General features: G+C 40.6%; 1 non-coding gene across 1 annotated transcript; it reads left to right on the top strand.

Annotated features, from left to right (window-relative positions):
• The first annotated feature begins 6,210 nt into the window (after positions 1-6,210).
• On the top strand, positions 6,211-6,317 carry LOC145110088 (small nucleolar RNA R71). The gene has a single exon (XR_013709470.1). It is a non-coding gene; the product is annotated as a small nucleolar RNA R71 (small nucleolar RNA).
• Positions 6,318-7,209: the final 892 nt, after the last annotated feature.

Raw genomic sequence — 7,209 nt, 5'->3', positions numbered from 1 at the left:
TCCAGTGCTCACGACGTGAAGACGCTTTTTCCTGATTTTCTTGTCCTTTAATCTTTTAACTCCCAAAGTTTCTTCCTTTAACGTTTTTAGTCCTTTTTCTTCAAAATCTCTTTTTTTTTGCTGCAAATAACATTTAAGCCCATAAGTACCATTATTCTAAACAAATTACCAACTTATTAATAAAAATGTACTTAAATATTCCCTAAAAATAGGTATAAATATGGCAATATCAAAATACCCCACACTTAGGCTTTGGTTGCCCTCAAGCAAATTTAAACTTACCCCTTTATTACTAACATCATATAGAACAATCCGATTCCAGCCCATCCATTATGCCAAGACCTCAACGCATGCATTTGTGTCTAAAATTTTCCGAAAATACCCCCCCATACTTTAAATACTCACAATCTTCATAAACACTTGCCCACTTCTTTCGAACAATGCTCATTTTATGCAACCCTCCGAATCCATCCGTAGAAATCTCACTTAACCTCAAAGTATTTTTGGTTGAGCAACCCAAGCATACATAATCTAGAATTACAATTTATGATACCACTATGGAGCTCTTTTGAATTCTTCACTTCCTTAATAATTTAATCTTTGATTTCTTTGAATTCATCACCTTGTTTGCTTTGATTTCTGGTATCTTCAACTTTTTGAATTTCTTCAGAATTTTGATCTTTTGATCTTCACTTTAGTTGCTCCAAAATTCTTCAAACTTTTCTTTCAATTCTCTCTCTCTCTCTTTTTTAACATGTACCTCACTTTTTTCACTCAAAACCCTACATGCTTAAGCAGGGGCGCTCAACTTCAATCTTTATTGGTTAAGACATAGCTTTCCTGGATACATTTCAGGTTTAGGCTGCTAAACATATTGCATCCCTCAAACCAAGCGGGGTTATGTTTTTGTTCCATGATTTCACTCAAATAAGGGAGACCACAAATGCACTATAACATGTATTGGCTCAACTAAACATTTGAACTCTTATCGGATCATCCCATATAACACTAGCAACTACAGTTCAAATTATTATTACTAGATTTAATTATTAAAGATTTCAATTTTCAAATTTTCTAGTAATTTACTTTTTCTACCCCTACCCCACACTTATTTCATACAATGCTCTCATTGTATGCATAGAATAAATCAAAATTAAAGAAAAGGAAGAAAAATGAACAAACTCCCCTGGGATAGCGGTGTAAACATCTCCAAAAGTGTGGAAAACGTGCATCTTGAATATGGAATCTGAGAAATAGAAACTTGGATCTTGAACTCACGAGATAAGGAATGTACCGGCAAAAACATGAAATCAAGCCTTCAATCTTCAAAAAATGTGGTGGAAATCTTCAAAATAGAACGAACAATGTGGGAAAGCATACGCCACATTGTATAGTAGTGAAAATGAGCCAAAATAATCTCCAGATTAATGACAAGAAGAATGGTATCAACCCATGGAATAATAATATGTCAAGGGCCTTGAACTTGTGAAGAACACCAATTCACGACGTGAAATAAGAAAAGTCACGACGTGAAGTCTCAAGCACGCGTATTCTGGGAACCCCTGAGAACTGACTCACGACGTGAGTAACAATATTTCACGTCGTGAAAACTGGGATGACAGACAAACATTTAGCCAAATCTTCTTTTAATGTGCACAATTCAACCTAATGTCTTAATGTATTAAGACTCTTCGAAATTCACCAGTTTTTTGACTCTTTCGCTGACTATCCACTCTCTTGACTCACCCCACACTTATTTTAAAATATGGGTCTTAACTCTCGACTCTAAACAATCTCGGCTAAAGACGTACGCACTTATATCTCGATATCCTTTCTAGGCGCTCCTAGCAATTTCTGAGAAATAACAACCAAAGAAGAATAAAAGTAACATAATATCTTAATAGTTCTTACAATCCCAACAAAATAACACAATAAAAACAAACCAAAACAAACAAAACAAAATAAAAATAAACAAACAATCAATCATCCTCCTCCTCATCGTTCGCTCCGCTCGTACCCGCTCCGTCACCTCTACGTCCGCCATACTCCGTCCATCTCGGGAAATCGGGTAATGATACCACAAATGAGGCGGCTGCTCCACTCCAAGGTGTCGGACAACATTCTCCATAGTCCCTCCGATCCAATTGACACTCAAAGATAACTGGTCAAAATAACCAGCCATGTCACTCCCAAAAGGTGCTCCCACCATGGATGCGGGTGGATGTATTGGCTGCCCGCTTTCTCCCCGTCCTCTCAAATTCTTGCGCCTCGGCCGTGGTTGTGGTTCAGGTTGGCTGGCCGGCTCCTCATCATCATCATCATCATCATCATCTCGAACAATTCCCCAATGTGTCCCATAGTTTTTGACCACCCTCATTGTTTCTAGATACCCCATACTAAACTCATTCCCTCCAATACATGTTAGAGAACGAGTGATGTCAGGAACAAGGAGGCCATAAGATCGGTCTAATCGTGTAACAAAATGCCCTCCACAAATGGGGCTTCCAGGACGAGCACTTGTCGCATAGTCTGCCAAATACTGTGCCAAGAAATATGGAATATTGCAGCAAACACCCGGTTGTAAGATGCACCATAAAAAGAACAAGTTACTTTTAGTAACTTTATCACCGTGGCGTTTATGATGAATGGAGAAAGTGATTAAACGATGGATGAGGCGGTGTATCGGGCTTTTGATGCTACTCTCGGGAGATACACCGGAATTAAACACTCCAGCGGCAATGTTGCTCCAAAACTCAGGCCCCGAGACCCCATCCGCATACACCCGCTTGGCTTCCCTCAAAAATAAAATAAACTCATGAGTGATGGTCTCATGAGCTTCATACAACCCCATACGACGAGAAAACTCCACTAAACTGCACTCCCGATACTCCCCGCCTAAACGAAAGACCAAAGCTCGGGGAAAAGTGGGATATCTGACATTGTCATGGAATGTCACCGTGGAGAAAACTCCACGCAAAGTTCCTTATAAACACGCTCCTGGATGTTAAACAGGTTAAACCACCCCTTGCATGTAAATTGAAATCCGTCCCCCAAAAAGATTTTTGTTAGGTATTGGGACATCCTATCAACCAAGCCAACCTCCCTCAACCTTGCCCACTAAATAGTGGGAGCCACAGCAAACTCCCGGTTGTAGAGCCATCCCAACCGAGTATTCCATCGCGTGTAAACATCTCGGGGTGTAGTGGTTGGAAATTCGTAAAATGGGTGTAAACTCGCAATCCCAAGAGGTAAGTCTCTTCTAGGTGCCATTTCTGCAAAAACAAGGAACAAACACAACCAAAACAACAACCCAACAATTTAGAAATAAAAAGAATATAAAAACTTCACAGTCCAGAATTCACGTCTTGAATTCCTAAAAATTCACGGCGTGAGTTCGTAGTCAGGTTCGAAAACTGTTCTGGTTTCTGTATAAATCGACCATGATAGTGTTGGGGGTTTACTCCTATGACATTTTCAACCAATAATCAACTACATTCCAAGGGTAATTCACTATTCTTAGGGCATATGTTATACATTCTAACATATGAACAAACCCTAGCCCTAAATTCAACTATTAGAGCAAAAAATTAAACATAGCAATTAAGAATTATTACCTTTGATGGAAGTATTACGTAAGCACAAAGAGAAATAGAGGAGTTGTCGGCCAAAATCGGAGCAATGGGGACCAAGGGGGGACCAGATCTCATTTTCACTTCATGAGGAATAAACAAAGGGAGGGTCAACTGGTTTCTAGGGCTTTATTCTATGGTCCCGTGTTTTCAAAAATTCACGTCGTGAATCCTGAATAATTCACGTCGTGAGTTTAGTCTGGGCTAAATTTTGGGCCATGCACTCATGGATTGGTCTTGGGCCACTTATAAAATGGCTAAACTATATCATTGACTTATTATCCGGTTTATTCTCGATTCACGTCGTGAATTCCTAAAAATTCACGTCGTGAATGTTGTCTGGAAGGAAAAATTCATACAAAATCAAATTTGACTTTCAACTAAATTCTCAATTATTACTACTTCCATTTTAGGGTCCCTACATTCAGTGTTTAATTATGTTATAATCGAGTTGGATGATATGATCTATGTTTTTAAGACTAAAACGCAAAGAGAAAAAAATGCAAACCAAACTCGGGTTGCCTACCGAGAAGCGCTTCTTTTTCTTGGAGTCTTGAGCTGGACTCCGTGCCTCCTACGTTGAACCTTCTGAAGAATCCACTACTAGGGTCTTTTGTTCCTTGAAACGCCTCTTGTAAGCTTGAACTCATCTTTTGTACGCCTTCTTCAAATTCTGCTTTTTAGCTTTGACATCTTCTTCATCAAGCTTGCGTTTGGTCCCTTTTGTTTCCTCCCTGCACTCCATAGCATCCTTCTCCTCTTTCACTACTGGCTTTGTCACCCTTGAAGTAACCTCCTCTTCATCACTTGTCATCTCATCTTCCTCGCTTACCCAAGAAGTTGGACTCTTGTAAGCAATGACTTCAACCAAATATGGAACAGATGCTCTTGGTTTTGTTCTTTTGGCTTGGTGAACTGTCTTGATCTCTTCCTCCACGAGCTTTTCTAGTTCTTCTAGTTCATTGACTTCATTAATTGTGAACACCTCTTCTTGAACATGATTCCTTTGGAAGCCATCTTCTATCCCAAAAACTTCTTTTTCATCTCCAACCCTCAAGGTGAGCTTAGACTCGCGAATATCAACAAGAGCTCCAGCAGTGTTAAGCAATGGACGACCAAGGATAATTGGAACATCGGGGTCTTCCTTCATATCCAACACTACAAAATCTATTGGAAAAACAAATTTTCCAATCTTCACCAAAACATCCTCCACGATGCCCCGGGGTTGTGTCACTGAACGGTTCACCATGTGAATAGTCATTCTTGTAGCCTTCATCTTCTGAATTTCCAACTTCCGATAAAATGAATAAGGCATCAAATTAATGCTAGCCCCAGAATCGGCTAAAGCATTAACCTTCATTTTGTTACCAAATTCACACGGAAGAGTGAGGCGTCCAGGATCTCCCATCTTCTTAAGTGTCTCTCCTAGCACAGCTTTTGAGCTTTGCTCACTTAGAATCACCTTAGAATGCTTCTTTAATTGCTGGCGAGTGTCTATCAAGTCTTGCAGTAATTTTTGATGCTCGGGAATTTTTGATAAGGACTCGACAAAAGGAGTATTAATCGGGATACCCTTCACGTGCTTAACAAACTCTATATGCTCTCTTTCCAGTGAACTAAGGGCAGCTCGGGAAGGAAAAGGCAAAGGCGGCTGATGAACCGAGCCAGCTATTAAAATTTTCTGTTCATGACGGGCCCACGTCGTGAACTTATATGGTTCACGTCGTGAATTCTGAAATTCAGTAGCATCTTGATTTTCGAGCTTGGGCTTCTTCAACTTTGGATCGGGCTGCTGTTGTTCATCTTCTAAAGCTTCTAAGAACTTAGAGATGGCCTCTTCTTCAGTATCTATGGCCATTACATGAGATTGGGCCTTCGTTTCGGGATTTTTCGGGGACAACTTCTCATGAACCAGAGTGGCTAGTTGACCAAGTTGTATTTCAAGGTTATTGATGGAGGCTTGCTGATTCTTTATTAAAGTTTTCTGTTCATTAATAGCAGAATCAGTAGCATCGTGTCTCTTTTCCGAGGCTTCCATAAACTTCATCAACATGGTCTCTAGATCGGGTTTCTTCTCGGATGGTGGCTGCTCCTTTTGATAGAAGCCTCGACCTGTCTGCCTATACTTCTCTTCTTTTTGCTTCTTATACTCTTCATATGTCAGCCACTCCTTCTTTGGTTTCCTCCAGTCTTCATCAAACTTATCCCCACTCGAGTAGCACACTTGAGCTTTTCTGTTCCCAAACTCATCTAAATTGCAGTCCTTGGTCAAGTGCGGACCACTACACCTCTCGCAACCCACTCTTATGGCATGAATTGAGCGGTCCATTTGTTTCAACGTCCGGTCCATATTATTTAGCATAGCCATCATGGCTGCTATTTCTTCAGTTTAGGCTCCTCCACCGCCTTTAATTCCATCTTGCCTAGGGTTGTGGTATTCGCGAGAGTGCTTCGCGAATTCTTCAATCGGCTCCTTGACCTCCCTTGGATTTTTCTTTGTCAAAGGTCCTTGAGAGTCAAGGAGTTGTCTTGTCATAACGTTGACCCATCATAGAAGATTGACATCTCTTGTTGCACATTTAGATCATGCTGAGGGCAATTTCTGAGCAAGCCCTTGTACCGCTCCCATGCTTCGTATAATGACTCCTCCGACTGTTGCTCAAAGTTGGCTATTGCCTTCTTGAGTTTAGCTATCTTGGATGGTGGGCAAAACTGGTCCAGGAATTGCTCACGTATTTGAGCCCAAGTGGTGATTGTACCCGGTGGAAGTGATTTTAACCACTCTTTAGCAGCTCCCTTGAAAGTAATGGGAAGCATCCTAAGCAAGACGGTGTTTCTGTTGACATTTGGGACATTGAAGTAATCCGCAATGTCATTGACTTCATCTAGATGCTTAAAAGCATCCTCATGATCTTTCCCAAAAAATGGGATATCCTTCAGTGCAGTCAAGATGTACCCCTTCAACTCGAATGTGGCAGTGGCAGTTATTGCGGGTTGGACTAAACCGGGACCCACATCTTCTGGGATCCACTTCTTGTAAGCTCCCATGGACATCTCTTCAATTGCTGCCATCTCGTTCCTTGGCTCGTTCTCGGGTTCGCTCGTATGTTCTTCAAATTCCGGCTCGGTATCGTATTCGGATTCGGTTTGGACGGGTATTTGATCCAAGTGTTCAAGATTGCTCTTGTGCCTTGAGGATGAACTTGACTCTCCTGTCTTCTTTCCCGACTTTCTTGAAAATGCTGACTTTAATTCTTGCAGTGGCGTCTTCTTATCAGTCTTCTTGTGAAGTGCAGCTTCGGGATCTTCAATTGGTGGCACCAAAGGTGTGGTAGATCCTCTGGTCATGAACTCCTGTAACTCGATAAAATAAAAACGTGAAACTGAACTAAAATAAGAAAAGACTTAAAAACTAAAAACTACAGCTCTCACGTCATGAGTTTATACTGCTCACGTCGTGAATTCTGTGACAGAAACAAAAATAAAAAAATTTTGCTTAAATAATATGCTACTAAGCTAATAAACAAAATAAATAACTAATTAACTTTTTGCAGATTTTATCCCACAAAAAGGGTCGATT

The sequence above is a fragment of the Lactuca virosa genome, chromosome 4 (assembly GCF_052849685.1).
Source record: "Lactuca virosa cultivar CGN04683 chromosome 4, Lactuca_virosa_CGN04683_v6, whole genome shotgun sequence".
Classification (NCBI taxonomy): domain Eukaryota; kingdom Viridiplantae; phylum Streptophyta; class Magnoliopsida; order Asterales; family Asteraceae; genus Lactuca; species Lactuca virosa.
This window is presented reverse-complemented; position numbering and strand designations above follow the sequence as displayed.